This window comes from Lasioglossum baleicum, chromosome 1 (assembly GCF_051020765.1).
Source record: "Lasioglossum baleicum chromosome 1, iyLasBale1, whole genome shotgun sequence".
NCBI classification, from domain to species: Eukaryota; Metazoa; Arthropoda; class Insecta; order Hymenoptera; family Halictidae; genus Lasioglossum; species Lasioglossum baleicum.
Window position 1 is genome coordinate 18,199,898 of NC_134929.1, and position 18,123 is coordinate 18,218,020.

Sequence of the window (18,123 nt, forward strand, 5' to 3'; positions counted from 1 at the left end):
GAACATCGTTATTTCAACTCCATGGATTGTTCAAATCCCGACCGCGACATTCGTGACTCGAAATCAAAATTTATCTCACGCTTCCGATTCCACAAAATGGCGTCGAAACTCCTTGACCCGTGCAGAATTTACGGTCTACCCTCCTGATCTACGCTTTTCTTCGAAACTCGATTCAATAATATTCTCGCCATTAACCCTTTGGATGCACGACCGACCCTATCGAGAATATCCACGGGGTAGAAACCCTCTGTTTGATGTACGACGACTCGCATAATCGAACATTTGTCACGACCCTATACTGTTCGTGAACTTTAACCAATTTTTCCTTCTATTCTATTCATGTTTGTATCTATTTTACGGTAGAACCGTGGGAACACAATAGCTTGTAACGTTTTATAATAATTTTTGGGTTTTCTGAACGCATCACCTTTTCCTTCACCTGTTTATTGAGTAAAATGTTGTTACGTACCGCAGTTTTATATGTTTTAAATTGCTCCTGTTTGTTTTAGCTGAACGTTACGTTTTGTTGCAATACGATTGTTTCACGACCACTTTTGTACGTATTCACCGAGTCGAAAGAGTCCCAGGTATATTTGGGAAAACACAGTTGACAAACAGTTCAATGAAACAATTTTAAACTGCAAACTCTGAAACAACAGAGCCTCGGTGTATGTGGACACGTAGTATAAAAATCGTCCTTCAATTACTCAGTTGTGATGGAATTAATACACCGGACATTCAGAGAGCTTTGGTAACATTTCTAGACAACCACAGAAAATTTTCAAACGAATCACAGCAAACCTGATTGTCAATATAAGGGTAGAAGTGTGAAACAAAAATAGTTGAGTACTGCGAACCGATCCCGAACAATTTACTCGGGGGGCCGCGTCTCCGGATCAGCGATCGAGAAGCGAATCCATTGCAATGGACCGATCAATCACCGATCTATCAGCGTCGGAACGGCAGTAGAAAATTCGTCCATTATACATCCCAGCAGCTGCATCCCGTCCGTGCACCGGGTCTCTCCCCGAAAAATCGCAATGGCGCAGCGCAAAAATCGGGGCACGCAAGCGCTAAGGCCAGCCAAAATCTTTGCCGGTGACGCAACTGTGTTCGGTCTGCGCCGCTGCGCGCCGTAAAGGGGGGAGAGCACCGGGACCAGCCGATTTGGAGGTTAGGGTCGCGATTCAACCGATGGATTAGGCACGGTAAAAAGAGAGAGAGAGAATCTGGATGGGCGACGTTTCGTGGTGGTCCTGGCTCGCGAACTCCCGGAACGGTAGCTTGCCCGAGAGGAAACGGGAGAGAGAGAGAGAGAGAAAAAGAGAGAGGGAACACAGAGGCCTTTGTAGCTGCGATGGCACCGTGCCAGATTGTTCCCGGCGATCCCCTATACTCTATACTAGCAGACCTGCGAAAACCAGCCCCGAAACCCACGTTCCATTTATTGTCCGCGTAGAAAACGTACGACGCCGACGCGGACACGCGCGCCGAAATAATCGAAGGACGAGCCGCTCGCGGAAAGGTCATGGATGCTTCTCTTCTCTTCTCCTCTCTGCAGCTCTCTCGACCAGGAGAAATTTCTTCGCTGCCTCTCCCCGAGAACAACCTCCTCGAGAGCTGTTCCTCGCCTGCCTCCAGAATTCTTCGGAAATACTCGATCGAAAGCTTTTGTTCGGCCCTTCGACGGATACTGCTGTGCACAGAGAAGTTTCAGGCTTGCTTGATATCGTTCTGTATGAATTTTTTCGTTCTTTCTTCGTGGAACATCGCGTCCTATGGCAAAGCTATTCGCTGGCTTGATCGGAAACCCTCGGAAATGCTCGATGACAACCTTTTGTCAGACCTCTGTGCCCGTGTCACAATGTATGAAGAAGTTTCATGTTTAGTTAACATTCTCTTGTACTAGCTTTCTCATTGCTGTTCTTTGAAATGTCTTCCAGAGTGATTCGTTAGCTAGATTGAAAGAAAGTAAGTAGTGAAACGACAGCACGATAGCTGAAACCGAGGAGAACAGTATGATTAACTAGAAAATACTGCGTGCAAGAAGTTCCGCGACAAGAACTACGGTAAAAGAGCTGAGAAACTTACTTTCCATCTTAACGTGTGAACAGGTAGCAATTACATCGATCAATATAGTCTTCTGGAAAGACCTATGGTTAAAGAGTACAAAGTTCGACTCTATAGATCTTATAGCACCACAGCGCGACGTTCTGCATTCGCATCGAGCTACGCAAACGTAAGTTTCCAACTGGATCATATTCCACATCCCCACTAGGTGATTGAACTCGGTTCTACCAGAGAACGATGAAAAGTTTCTCTTTTATTACTCCGTTGAATGCGCTTATTCCTTCTCCAGATTAAATAGTCGAGGGTCGTGATAAATCACTATCGTGGGACTTGCTTTCTTGAGTTTTGGGAATCTCGTATTAATCTTCTTGCAAACTGGGATACCCATATGCTAATTTTGTGATATTGATCGTTTCCGTGTAACAAAATGCTCGATTCATTCTTTAGCTGTCTTAGATCGTTTTTCCTGACGTCGTAAAATTTCAAAAATTCTTGCAACTTGACCTAGAAGCGGAGCGACCGTGTAACAACTGTTATTGCCGCATACCGCCGCGAAAATGAGAAAATTAGTGCGAGATTAAGTCATCAGCTGGTGGAGTGGCTCGTCCTCGACTAGGATTTTCTAGGCCGACTGATCCACTCTTTCACCTTTCGGGAAGGTCTCAACCGTCGAACTTCGAAGAACTTTCACACCGCTCCTCTGTTTTATTAACCCCTGCCGTACCTTTTCTTTCACAGTTACATTGATTAGAACGTCTTTATGCACAAAAATTCGTAGAAGGGAAAAGAAAATGTGTATTATTTGTATGGCTACATTTATTTTAATGCTTCAATATAGAGTACAAAAGAATTACATTTTACACTTTGTTCAGAACCTTTATCACGAGTTTGCTCCGAGTCCAGCTCCGAGTTCATTATTTGTTTGTTTATTTATGAAGAAATTAACCTGGTGAAATGTATAACAGTGAAAAATGTAACGAATCTAACGATATTGTTATGCTGTTTGCAACGTAAAAAGACCATTAAGGGATGAAATTAATTTTCATTCGTCTACAGCTTCCCACAATCGATGCAGCATTTTTTTACTTTGCAATAAAGATCCGCAGTCTGGTTATCAGACTGCTGGAGCGTGTAGCGAACGATGTACACTCTTTGTTTACGACTATTGCACATGATCGTTAACAAACCTGTCAAAAATGGAGCCACTCCGGCTGCAAGGTGCTCAATTAAGGAGGAGCCCAGGCGCTTTTAGCAGGCGCGAAGAGTAGGTCATCCCTTCTGGAGCGTTGGAGGTTGGATATTGAATTTCGTGCGCTGAATACAGGCCGGAGAGTAGTTATAGAGAATTTCTGTAATTCTTCGTCTTTTTTGCCTCTCCCTATTCGCGACCCCTTACGAGGTCGATGGAAAGCTGGTTTAAGTATTCAGAGGAGGAATATGCTCACGCGCAGCTGCAGTTGTCCGAGGGAACAGGAGTTTATCGAGTTTCGTGCCGAGAGTGATCAAATAATTACCGTTGAAACTTCACGGTAACTTTTCCCGATTAATAATATATCCAAAGCCGAAGCCCGAGCGAGCCGAGCGAGCGTAGCGAGAGCGGACTATGCATTTAGATTTTAGAAGATCGAAGCGTGGTTAACGGCGAACAACACGCGATTTGCAATTCTGCGGGAACAAGAAACGAGCCTCTGGCGAACCTTGATATTACTTTGTAAACGTTGTTATCGTCTGGGAACAGCGAGGATATTTTTTCCGCAGATACGATATCAACGAGTGCAACGTTTTGAATATCGAGCCATGGAAAACGCTGGAAAAGGTTACGGTTGTTTGTCCGAATTCATATTTCCAATATAATTTTGTGGGATGTTTTATTTATGCGTCTCTTGAAGATTTACCCATTTACTGCATTTCTTTCAAAATCTTGTTAATGTTCCTCTAAAAATATTCCAAAATTTCTCTGAACGGTTGAATCTAGATTACTCCCAGATTTTAAAAACCAAAGTACGAATCTATCGTCTGTAAGTAATGAGCATTTGGCGCGCACAACGCAACCAATCAAGCAGATGTCACGACTCCTACACTTAAATGAAAAGTACATGGGCAAATATGTGTGCATCGTTTTGTTTGAACAGATAAGAGCAATAGTTCTCGGTGTCTGGCACGCAGACGGAATACTAATTGTCCAGTGGTTAATCCAAAGATGGAAACCCGTGAGCTCAAAGAACACTTAATTACTGGGAAGATATATTTCCCGATGAGTTAATGAGATCGCGCCGAAGTTCGCGTCGCGTTATTTAAATGAAGCGTCACGTAATTTCGCCTCGGTGCTCCGTCACAGCTCGACGAGAGTCGCTTTCGACTCGAACGTTTCGGAGCTTTGGCCGGAAAAGCACAAAGAGCGTTTACGGAATAAGCTCTCCGGTCTTTGGACGTTGAACCTTTTGTGCGGCGCGTACGCAAACGTAACGTTTCCGAACAAAACCGGCGCGGCGCTCCATTGTTTTGCCCCGGTGAATGGAGATAGGATATCTGCGCGAAGAAACGACGCTGGTGGCACACCCGAGAGAACACTCCTCTCCTCTCCTCTTTCCACGTTTCGATATCGCGGCTACGAGATCGGGATCTCGTCCCGCAATGCTTGCAATTAGATAAGATTTCCAATTTCGAACCGAACCGCGCAAAACGCTCGGCCACCAATTAAATTCGTGCTACGTTTTGCTACCGAACTAATACCAGTCTTTATTCTAACGCATTGTAATACTTCCTTTTAAAACAATCATTTGAAACTTCACTCGTGTTCAGTCTAAAAATTCGCTCGACTATTTCGAAACAAATAACTCGACTTCAGAGAACGACGCAATAAAAATCTCTAAAACTTCGAATACACGCAGGCTCGTTGAAAATAGAACAATCCAGTCATTTTTATTGTTCGCCGCTGCCGCTCTTAAGCGAAACTCGAAACCGCAAAAGTTTCCCTCCGGCAGCTCTCCGTCCGAAAAACTTTCCACTTTCGCGTCCGTGCAACCAATCAACGTTGTTGTCCTTGGACGATGAGTGTTTAAGAGCGTTTCCCGTCGAGGATCGAGTTTTCTCTCCCCTCTCGACGTAACACGAGGTAGAATAGGGACGAGCGAGCGTCTCATCGTCGGAATTAGATCAGGATCGTCACCGTCGAGCGAAAATTCTTTTTCGCAGACGAGTCTCTCTCTCTCTCTCTCTCTCTCTCTTTGCCTCGGCGATCTTATTCGCAGAGAAAATTGCAGGTATAACCGATCTATTCCGGACGGATATAACGATCGCGCCGGCGTGGCGCCAACTGCAATCCTCTTTTCGTCGTGCGCAAGCTCCTTTATATCTCTGATTTATGAATTTCCCCGAGAGCGATAATAATCGTTTCTCCTCGAACTTCTGTCCTTTCTGTAATTTTTTCTCTTCGCTCTACGATTTTTCTTCTTTTTTCCCGCCCTCGGTATTTCGAGAGGGAATTCTTGGTCACCGAGAAGTTGCGGACGATCCTCTGCTCCAATTTCTTGGCCGGTCAAAGTTGTCGAGGTCGAAAGTTCGAAATCGGATAAGATGCTCGGAGAAGCGAGAAAGAGGTCGCGTGATTCCCGCGACGGGTTCTCCATCCCAGTGTTATCGTGTTATGGGGAAAATTGCCAATCGATGTAACCGTGAATCCTCTCGCGGATCCGCTATCTTGCTTATCTGCGTTGATTATTCGGCGACTCCTATCCTCTGTTTGCGTACTCTCACCGTTGAGCTGTTTCGAACAGGATGTTGCTCTTCTATCTCTCGCTTGTAAGCTTCGAATCACGGAGATGATCCGATCCTGTGTCCTCCGAGGCAAATTTTAACCCTTAGCACTGAACGAAGTACTGTTTACTGTTATGATTAAATATCTTTGCATCTAATCAATTACTAAACATTTAAGTATTGTACGAGGTATTATATTTTCTCATATTTATAAAAAGAATGAAGAATTTGTACATGAATTCGTAACAGTTTGTGTCTATATTCACATTTACTGCCTGTTCACTGCATCCAAACATTTTCTTCAATAAGAATGTCTTTGTTAAAAAATTCGTTTCAGGGTTTGGGCTAGCACATTTACAACGTAGCAACCCTCCCGTTTTTACATGGTCGACCGGCTTCAGAAGTTCGATTGCATCGCCAGCAATTCTCGAATGAAGCACCCGTTTTATTGAGTCTGTAGTTTTTGATCGATTGGAGGCTTCGTTTCTGATACGCACGATCCATATGTCCCGTGCAACAAAATAGCACCCCAGAATGAACAGCGGCGAGGGGTGGATTCGAATAGGGTCCACTTCCAGCGGAGCAGCGTGCAGGGTCCATTTTAAACACGAACAACGCTGCGCACGAACGGATGCAGTGGCTCTCACACGATTCTCCTCTCTCTCAGCCTCGAATTCGAACCGCAACGGTTGCGTCGTCGAGAAATTACATTGTTTGAGATCGAAGCGATGGAGAAACCACGAAAATACAAAAATCCGTGAATCGCATCTTAACTTTTACCATTTTGTTACTATGAAACTATAAACGAATGATTTTAAGAAATGATTCAACAATTTCTATACTTTTACGTGTTTCCTTTTCCCAGAACAAAAATGGTAAATTCACTTTCGAACGCTCGGTGAAGTAACTAAATTCGGCGAGATAAGGGGATTCTAGACGCTGAAATATTCTCGCCAACTTTTCACTCGATTCGCGGTTTCCCCGGGCGCCGTGTATCCCGTCGTAAATTAAATACTTACTCGCCAATGGTCCGTGAAACCTCGTCGCCGTGGAGAGAAGCAATTTCGAGGCTGGGCAAATCTTTCTTTAATGGATGCAGAGGCTCTCCGTCGTCGGAAAGCCCCCCTGTGGAAGTCCGAACCCTCGTTAGCTAAGCCTGTTGTCATGGTAAGAGGGTCGTACGCATTCGCAGGATGTCATGGGGGTTGCATTGTCCCTGTCGAGCCGAGCGTTTTTATTTTCCGCTCGAGGAGGAAGCGCTCGTTCGCGCCTCGGGCGACTTTCGATGCGACGCGACGCGACGCTTCGTGATTGCGAGGAAACAAAGCTGGGGGAAGTAATTTGAAAATCGCTTTGAGATGAGAAATCTGGACCTCGAGGGCTGCTCTCGCTGCGCTGTTTTTCAAATTTCTTCTCTCTAGTCTCAATATCCCCCTTTTATCTCGTCTAGTCGTTCTAAAACTTTTGCGTATAATATTAAAATTGTCAATCGTAGCAATTGGAAGTTGGAAAATGCATTTCCAACGACTTCATCAAGTCAGAAAAAATGTAACATTTTTAAGTTCACCTAATGCCTCCTCCATTTTTACCATAAAAGAATTTCTTTAATGTTTTATCTTTTCACTGCGCTGCTTTTCGAATATTTTTTTTTCCAGACGGATTTCAATATCCCGTTTTATCTCGTCGAATCGTTGTTGTTGCGGGCACTGAATATTATTTTTACACACAGGTTCACTCAAAGGCTATTTTAATCTCACTATGATCTTTGTTAAATGGTAGGGCACATTTTTTTATAAAATCAGAGAACCCATTGCCGTATCACTTTGCTGATTTATTGTAGTGGAGCGGGATTATCCTCCCGGTGTTTAAAAAAAAAATAAAAATTGTACATGTTTCCGGGATTTATTTTTACTGAAAAAGAGTTTCCCGTCCGCGAATAATTTATTTTTGTTTTGTCATTTCGAATAGGTTGATCCGACGAGCATTTAAATTTTACTGTATTCTTCGTTGAATGAAATTGTTGTTGACGAGAACATTTCTTTTCGAAAATGTGGTTGCTCTTATTACGCCTTCATTGTCAAGCTGATGGTCAAACCATTTACATTAACATTCATTAAACGTCATTGTCGCAAACAGGTAGTTTAAAGGCTAATGCAATTTCACCGCATTCTTGCTTAAAAAGAATATCCTCCTCCTCTTTTATGAAAATTTCAAAATGTTCTTTCTTCACGCCGGATTTTAATCTGGTACAAATAACTTCTCAAACAGCTTTGGTACAATACAAGGATTGTATGAGGTATTATATTAATTTCATTTTAATTATTCCAGATCGGAAGAAATGTTTAATTTTCAAGGTGAAATAGCTCCGACAGCAAAGTGTTAAGAAATATCAAATTTTTCAAATATTTGTACAAAATCTGTGGGATTTAGTAATTTCGCTGTTATGCGTTTTCTAGATTGGAGACAATGGCGATGCGACTGAATGGCAACAGTGCGCACCGGGGGGGTTAAAAAGGTTACAGAACGTTTCATGGAGGTATCGGGATGCACACAGCGCAATTGCAATGGAGATTCCCGTCGATTTTTTTTTTTCGCCGGCGCTTGCACCGATAAAATTATCGGTGGAATTGTTACGAGCATTGTTTCAGATGCGTTTCGCACGCACCGACGCGCGTACGCTTGCCTTCCGATCGCATGTTCGCGACGAATTAACGAGCGGGGCTCGCACAAACGCAAATCCCCTACGGGATCTCGCTATGTACCGGGTGTGTATGTATATTACCACGGATATATATACTTTGACACGCGATGCGTCGTTTAGCGATCGAGATCGAGTCCGAGTCGAGGGTTTCCGACGGGATAGATCGGCGCAGTTTATGGGCCATTGCACATTAAGTCGTAATGCAATCGACGTCGTGCTCGTCCATTTGCTTTCTTCTCCCTGGTGCGTGTCACTGCGATCGCTATAAACTAAACGCGATAGGAAGAACATTTTCGCAATGAAAATGACTACACTTTACAACAAAGTTCAACCGCTAAGCGAACGCAAATTACTTGCGGCCGTTCGTTTAATTGCAAACTGCTTTCTTCTTTAATCGACGCCGTTTCGCGGCTGTAATCGAGGTTGTTGCAATCGGTGCGAGCTGCGATTGGCAATTACAAAAAGTAACTTGTAATCGTGGTGTGGTTTATTTCGCGTTGTTCACCATTCGCAGGACTCGTGTCGGAGTTTTCTATTTTATTGGGTTTTCCGGTGGAGATGAAATACTGGTTTCCTGGCTTTAATATTGAATGTTCAGGCTGCGTGTGCGTGTACAGTGGACGTTCCATTAGCCTCGTAATTTTTAATGTGAATCTTGAAATCGTTCAAATATGCAAGACATGGATTTCCGTTTTGGTAAAATGTGAATGCAACATTTATTCTTTTATCTCGAATAAAGTACTGTTTTCCCGTTCCATTCGTTCGTACATTCATCCTTAATATATCATTTTTAATCACAGTTCAATTTTCGACAAATTCTCGGAAATGAGAAATTCGGAGAATAATCATTTGGTGTGCAAATAAGTTGTTCCCCCCTTTTCCCAAATTCAAGATTTTTCTGCCAGTTCTTCTTGCATCTGGGTCGGATTTTCGTTGAGCAATTCCTCTAACCGACCGTCGTCAAACTTTCTCGGTGCATCCGAACGATCGTCGTCCAAATTAAAATTTTTCGACTCCAAATCTTTGGTACCACTTTTTGCATGTTGTGTTAGATACAGCGAAAGGGAGGCGAGCAAATTCGAGCAGCTAATTTTTGTTTTACTGTAAGCCAAAACCATTGACAATTACAACCGCGTTTAAAAAGCTGCCCGGACGCACCCGGAAGTACAACATAATCACTCATGAAGTGTTACAATTGTAACAAATATAATTTACATACTAATCATGTTGAAATGTAAATAATTACCAAAACGATATACAATTAAAAGGTACAAAATTGTTGGAAGTATAGTCCGTACTTCCTTGCAAAACTTTCATACTGGAAAGAAATGTGTACAACTTACTTGAAACATAAAAAACTGTCTCATAAAAAATATTAGTACATTGTCCCCCATATATCAAACTACAGCAAGCACAAAAATTTCACACTTTAGGTAAAATTTTTGAAATCGACTTTTGGCAAGCTAAATCGCTGAAAAGCGACCACTGTGCTTCGAGTCGAATCGTGGTGACTATCTTCCTCTGGAAAAGCAAAATTTCCAATCGATAGTATCCGCGTTGACGTTGGTCCGAGGGTAATATCGGGGCTAACTAGTTATCGAGCCGGCGAAGCCGAAAGTTTTCCCGGTGTCGGTGGCGTTTGAAATGCCCGCGCGGGAACAGTGAACATTCGACAATGGACCCGAAGTTTTCTCGTTAACCGTTCCGAAAGGGGTCGAGGAAGGGTGGTCGGTTGGGGAAAAAAGGCGAAAGAATATCCGAAGAGGGACAAAGGACACGAAAGAGAGGAGGCAAAAAAGAAGGAGTAGGAGGAAGATCAAGGAGAGAGGGTTTGAGGGGTAGCGTTCACCGAAAATTACTGGACCCGGGGCTGGTTGCTCGGTCGCCGGATAACGCAAGCAAGTAATTAAAAGTTCTGGCGGTTCGTTTGTCGGGTAGCCGGAGGTATCGCTAATCGAATTCGTATCCCGTTCGAGAGAGCCGACCGGACGAAATAAAGGATCGAGAGGCCACTTCTCCGATCGGGTTTATCCCGCCGTTTGCCCAGACATTGAAAGCCGCCGGTGTTTCCGGTTTGCTGGATTTTTAAACGATCAAAAGTGAACATTATCGGCCGTCCATTGCTCCAAGTCAATCCACGACGATCGAATGGGCTCGTGATTAACGGCGGTGAGGGTACTTCTCCGTTAAACACGTGATTTCCATGGATTTTTCCACGGGAAATTCCAGGTTACGTAGGTTACCTGTTTCCTTTGGTTTCAACGTGCGGGCAAATAGAGGCAATTAAAGATCGAGGATAACAGGCCGAAAATGAAATGAAACGTATGAACGACTCAATGTGAACGGATATTTCCCATGGCTGTATAAATACGAGGCACTCGAAGATCGAGAATGACATTTCACATAAAATGAAAATGGAACGTGAACGTTTCTACGTTCATTTTATTTATTAATAACAGAAAGAATGTCAAGGCAAGAGGCAAAAATGTATAAAAATAACAAAGGTCGAATAAAGAGATTTTTATTTTACATTGAGTCCGTGCACGACCGTATAAAATGGTCATACAAATTTGTATGATTAAAAATATCAATGCATTAATTTCAGCTTGTAATTGAGGCAAACAATTTTTATTTTGCACAAAGATCTAATTATCGAAGATGAAATTGAAGAGAGGAACGATGAAACGTTGATAAACGAACTCGATAACATCCCGAATAAAATTCCGTCGAATTTCCTGCTTCGTAAATTAGCGTTCACCACATATTAGACAGTGTCCATGCCGCCATTTCTCATCGACAACTCGTCCAGTTAACGGTTTCAGAGCGATCGAACGAGGGAAAAGAGGATTTAAAGAAGAACGAGGGATTCCGTTAGCCGTAGCTCGAGCGCGCGGGCTAAAATTTTTCAATTTCCTGGCTTCGCCGCGATCTTGCTCAGTGTTTCGCTCGCGGAGATAGAGGCCTCATTTCCGGCTGGGTCCGCGGAAAGTCGTGTGCTTGTCGGTTTCATACTGGCGGCGTATCGATGCGTCCACCGCACACCGTATTCCCCAGATAAGAACGTTTTTTCGCGGGACTCTTTCGGCGGCGAATTGAATGGACAGAAACGGAAACTTTTTCTTCCATTGAGTCGCGGTCTTCGTTTCACAGCCACCCCAGTTCCATCTTTCATGGAAGTGGACCAGTTAACCCTTTGAGCGACGGGCTCTGACATCGTATTTTGGAGTAGGCCATCCTCCTTGGTATTCGTGCATGCCAGTCAAATTGCTGAGGAAGATGGAGTGAGTGTTTGGATGGATGACAAAAATAGTCGCTGAATTCTTCTAACAAATTGTGTTCCTGTTAAGTCTTACGAACGCTCGACATTTCATTCTTTCTTCAGAAAAATAGCAGAGAAGCTAGGCAAACGAGGATAGTAAAACTTGAACTTTAGATTCTCGGCTTAAACGGTTGTGACGAAATTGCTTTCCAAGTAAGATTAAGCGAATTAAGTACGTTTTATCCTCTATCCCTGAACTTATGCTGATGTTTATGCAAATGTGCATTTTACTACCAAGTCGCTCTAATCCGAGAACAACTTTCTACTCCGTGTCGCACTTTAAAATCTCATAAAATCACACGAAGAATGGTCCTGCCCCTAAATATCCATTTTATTCTTCATTTTTAATGTAGCAGTCAGTTTAGAATAGTCCACTAATGTTCGATAGGGTGATACAAATTCCTCTGGAAGGCATAGGAACAAGTAGAAGAAGGAAATTCTGTCGGCGTTTCCACGGGGTCTAGTAATTTTCCTGAAACGTTTAAAACGACAATTCCATTGGACGTTCTTCGGGTACTTGATGCAGGTTCGAATAGTGGCGCGAACGATTGGCTTGTCTACGCGTGGGCATCCAGTAGCGACCCATGTGGCGACGACAAGTGAATTCAGCATGGGTCGCTCGTATTTCTCCTCTGGAACGTGACTTTATTTCCGTCGGGGAAGGCCGGTTGCTGGCCCACGCGGCCTCGTGATCGCCATTTTAACTCCTGGCCGTTTACTATGCTGCTTTCGGGAATCACTGTCCACGTATATCCTCAGAAAACAGCTGCCGAACATACAAACACGCGCCATTAGAACCAGACTTGATTTCCAAAACGTTCGAAATCATTGTAAAATATTGTGCGCTTGGAATGACTGATAATTCACTCTGTTAGATCGTGTAGAATGCTGAGTAATAATAGTAGCCCCCCTCCATCATTTGTCATAGCTCCAAAAAAATTCATTTCCCACGGAGTTACATCGTGAAAATGTCAGTCCACAATTAATCATTCAGCCGCGTGGTGCAGCAAATCTCGTTTACCTCGCTCTAGACACTATTTTAACCTTTCGTGTCAATAACAATCAATGAAGACTGCAGAATCGTCGATGCACAACTTCTATGAATCATAGATGGAGGCACATCAATGAAGCTACTTGTAGATCATTGTCCCATCTCTGCTGGTGTTTGTCACCGCGATTTTCCGCGAATGGTGCACGCACCGTTGCTATTCTATCAAATAAAAGCCGCATATCTGTCAATGGTAAGCGACCCGTATATTTATATGTATTTACGAGGCTATATATCCATCTTCGCGTTGGTTCCTTCGCGGGAGCATGGATTCGTGTTCGAAATAACTCGCATTAATCACTCTTACGTGTTCAGTATGTTTGTTCCTGCAACGCCGGCCGACAGGAACCAACCTATTCATATTCGACTTCCCCGGCAGCCGTGGCTGGCTTTATTTTCGATTTTGTCCCCGCGGTGGCTTCAAAGCCGCCTGAACATTAAGCGTGCGCATCCAGCTCCATTGAAACGCGCCACTGCTCGTCCAATTTTTAATGATTCTTCGCTGCACTTCACTGAAACATTCCCAAAGGATTTTCTAACTGAGCACACTCGCACAAATGCTTGGCTCTCTTCTCCGTCGATAACTGCACTCTTCATCTACATCGCAATTTTTTTAAACGTGCTTTATCGACATCTGTTCTCAATATCTTTGAACTACGAAATTTGTCATGGTACGAAACACTCGTCTGCCTCAATTTTTAAAATTAAAGCTTGCTTAAAGTAATTTTAATAATTCCAGAATAATTTTTATCATAAATGCACAAAATCCACGGTTCATTAACCAAGTAAAGAACGGCGAAACAATTAAAAATCATCGCGAAAGTTTTTGTTCGCATCAGAAACAAATCATAAAATAATTTTAACCGTTCCAGGATAATTTTTATCATAAACGCACAAAATCCACGGTTCATTAACCAAGTAAGAACATCGAGACAATTAAAAATCGTCGCTAAACTTCATCTTTGCATCGGAAACAAATATTAATCGATCGATAACCGACCCTCTCGTGTCGATTAGCCTCGATTAATGTACCGCGAGCCTTAGCCCTTGCATGTTAAAAGAAAATCGATCCTCGAACGAATTATCGTTCCGCCGCGCAAATATTAATAAGATTCAGTAGTTTATTGAACCCGTTGGCCAAACCTCGCTGGAATTTTCCAGCTATTTCCATTTTCTGTGGCTAGAGGGGAGGGCGATGATGCCCGTCTGACGGTGAACGACCGATAATCCTGGAATACGAACCGGCAGAAGCTGAAATTATTTCGGCTCTATCCGCGCGGATTAACCTTTTATCGCGCGCTCCGAATTTTTCTCGAGGCGAGCTGCTTACGAATTATTTACGATGCCAACTGAACTCTTATCATACTGTTAATCCATCAGTATAATCTTTTTCGCCTCCACCTACTGACAGCGTCCTCGGACGTGAGCTGTCTCGGACGAGAACTTTCCTGGGGATTTTCGAAATTCGCTGGCGGAAATACCGTAGCTCTTATTATGTCCTTTTCGAAATTGTCAAAGTGTCAAACCGTGACTGAAATTAATTTTATTTTTTGATGAAATTGTTTCATTTTTTTACGAGAACTGACCTTGTTAGTTTTATTACAATTTCTCTGGAACATTCTTCCAAGTATAGAATTTTGTTGCGTTGAAAATCTTTTTAAAAAATTGTTCCATAGCTGATGAAAGATTTTTAAAGGATTTTCTGGTGAGAGCTACCTTTTCCACCCTCAATACTATTTTTATGAAAGATGCTTTTGCGCGTAACAATATTTCTTTTTAATTTCATGCACTGTGTATGTATATGTAGAACTTCTTTATTAAGAAGCACTCCTCTCTCGCCTACACCCCTTTTAAAATTATGTTTCACCGGTACTGGCATTTTTAAAAAATTGTACGGCTCACTACTTAAGCACAGGAAAGTAGGAATTTTTTCTGTGGAAGAGACCAGCACTTCTACCCTCATCACAATATTTCTGAGAGCCCATTTTCCTCCCCGTGTTTTTAATTTTTTAACCCAGACCTACACAGCGCAGCGTGGTAACTTTTTTCTGTTAAGATTGATTTTCCCTCTTATCACAATTTCTTAAAACACGAAACGATCGATTAATCTTTCCCCTAATTAACGATGGTCGTTGGAAAGAGGATGCTTTTATTACAGTCTCAATCCATCACTATCCCCTTTTTGCTCCAGCATACGACCGATGCATCAGCGTTTACTATCGCGAGAGAACGTTCCTCGAGATATCCGAATTCCGTTGCGAAGAAAATAATAACTTTCATGAATTCGCCTTGGCAATTCAATTGGAAGAGAGTCGGCAGACTGACGGGGGTAGAAGATATTCCTCGGGAGTATTAGAACGTCTCGGAAAATAAGATAATAACCTCGGTTTATTAAGTCGTTCTGATGACTTAATTGGATGAAAGTCGGGTCAGTGATGAGTAGATCTGGAAGAGATTATTCGAGATGAGAATCAGAGAGCACCTCTCTCAGGAAAACAAAATAATAACTTTATCGAATTAACTTCGCTGTTATCGTCGAGAAGAAAGCCGGGGGGCAACGAGCACGCGTGAAATGCAATTTATCGTTATTTAATTCTGTAGGATACTTGCGTTCAGATATTATCGCATCTAGAAATGAGACTCTACCCGCCAACTTAAGCTCTGCAAAACTTTTTGCAATAAATTTTGAAACACAATGTAATATGGTGTAATTCAGACCAACAAAGTTGTATAAAAATCTACACACACTCCAAAAACTTTCTCAATTTCCACAAGTAGCCATAAACATTTCGTATCTCATCCCATGCCAACAATTTCAAAAAAGCGTTACTCAAAACTACCCCCGAGGGTGTGACAAAGGTCGAGGCGTTAAACCACAAAACCCAGTTGATAAAGCAGAAAGAAAACCGTGTAAAAAGTACACCAGATCCGAGCAAAACAAACACAAAATGGCCGGGTGTGCTGTTCGGCCAATTTTCCAGTCTGGCGAGCTTGGTAGCAAAAGAAAGGCCACGATCACGGAATTTCGTGGCAAGACATCGTTCAAAGTTCGCGTAGCATCTCCAAACAGAAGTGTCGCACGTGTTTGCGGTGTCGGCTCCCTTTCTGACCCGTTTTCGGTCTCGGGGGTATCGATCACGTTGGCCTCTCGCGTTAAATACAATTTTCCGCAGTCCCCGGAGAGAGAAAGAGTGAGAGAGAGAGAGGAACACAGTGTCAGATGAACGGAAAGGGTCGCGTTAAATCGAGGATCTCTCCTGTCAGCCCTGAGGATGAGTAGGGGGGCGATCCCACGTAGCCAGGAACACGTCGATGGCGAAGTCTGGTCAATTGGTGTGAACGTACTCTGTGAACGCGTCCATTCTGGCTCGCAGCTTGGGAAGAGCCCCATTAGAAACGTTCCACTGGCAGCGGGCCATCCATTAATACGAATTAGAGTATTTAACTTGGTGAACGACGAGACCGAGAGAGAGAAAGAGAGACGCAGAGATAGGAGACCATAGGGACGGGAGGAGAAACAAGAGAGAAAGAGGAAGCCGAGGGACAAACGGGACGGGAATGGAAACGGTTGAATCGTGGCGGAAACAAATTGGCTGAATTGCGACGAAACGTTACGGGAGCTCGTGTCTATGAAAATTCTGTCTACTCTCGGCTAGACTCCCCGCGCTACCTTCTTCCGAAGATGGAACTCTGCTCCTTCTTGGTTAACCCCGATCACTCGGAAGATCTATCCGGGTTTTTAGCCATTTTGCAATTCAATTGGACCAATTGCGCTTTATTCGCAATCACGTTTTTTACCGGACACAGGAAATGGGCTATTCTATCTTGGAGCCGTTGCTGTAGCTAGAGGATTTAAATAATTGTAGTAACTACATCTATTAGATAACGTTTAGGATGTTCAATTCGTGTGGACATGTGTGGCGAGGGTGAGAAAGAAACGTGAGCGAGAGGCAAAAATGTATGAATTGAATTTGGTAGTGTGAAATATATGTAGACATCAGTCGTTATTTGATCATCGTTTGCGTTAATTTCATCGACTGCTTGAACACAATTTGTAGAATTGGGTCTTGTAATTCTCTCATGGTAATGCAACTTGCTTGTTACAACCACGCTGTACGAGGATTCAGTGAGAAACCAATTTTTGTTGCATTGTCGCCGGAAATACTCGACTGAGACTGTTGAAACGTGCACAGGCTTTCAGGGAACGGATATTTGAGGGATCGGAACGGCTCGCAACACGAACCGTGAATTGTTTAATAATATCAACGACGGAATCACAGCGCGTCGACGTTCTCACAGCCGAGGCAACTGGGAAACGAGTCGAATTCGAGGCTCCGAGAGAACCAGAGAACGGCCGCCGCGACTCGTATCGAGTAATATGACGGAATTGCAGCTCGTTGCAATCATTAAGCTCTTCACCGGCCGGCTGTAATTTATTTCGCCGTCTAATAAAAGTCGCCGAGGAATCCCCGATAGGATTGCCGACGATTGCGCCTGGTGAATTGCGCCTAATCCCGACAGATCGAAGACGAGCCACTTCCTCCCCCGGTCCGTCGTTATTCTCGCTTCCCCTCTGGCCAGGCCCTCGATGAAGTAATGCGTTAGTTGATCTTTCTGTTCCTCTACTATGATGATCTACACCGGGTTCCAGCAGTTGGAGATTCACCTGGGATCCAGACGTGCACGTAGTTCCCGTTCTGACTTGTTAGGGTGTAGACATTGCAAACATTGTTGCCGGAATCTTGATTCGAGAACTCGGCGTAGAATGCTCGCTGGGTTGCTGAGGACCTGGGTCATCATCATATGGCAAATACAGATGGTCGGAGAAGTGGGTCACGCGATTTGACTTGTGCCCCTGTGACTTCAAGAACCTAGATAATTTTGAGACTGAGGATTTTGAAAACTGGGGAATTACACGAGTGCCACTAGAATCCAACATTGATACCTATTATTTGAAGACATACCTAGTTAAACTCCTCGGCAACCTTGAATCTAAACCTCCAAAACTCCGACCCGAAATAGTTAGAAGTCAGCATTAGCATTTTCAGATCGCCCCAGACGTCCAATACTCAAGAATCGTGCTAATCTTATAATTCAGGAATAACTCAAGGATTTAAAGCAGTATCATCCAGGATCCCCCGTAATTGCAGTCCTGCTCAGTCTCTCAGCCGGCTATCTCAAGACCCGCAGCATATTGCAGGGTCGCTACCTGGAACATATCTAAACGTT

At 43.4% G+C, this 18,123-nt stretch overlaps 1 protein-coding gene across 1 annotated transcript in view; it reads left to right on the forward strand.

Moving 5' to 3' along the window:
* LOC143208601 (RNA binding protein fox-1 homolog 2) overlaps positions 1–18,123 on the forward strand; it is a 214,967-nt gene that overhangs the window by 63,790 nt on the left and 133,054 nt on the right. The gene's annotated exons all lie outside the window — the stretch shown is intronic.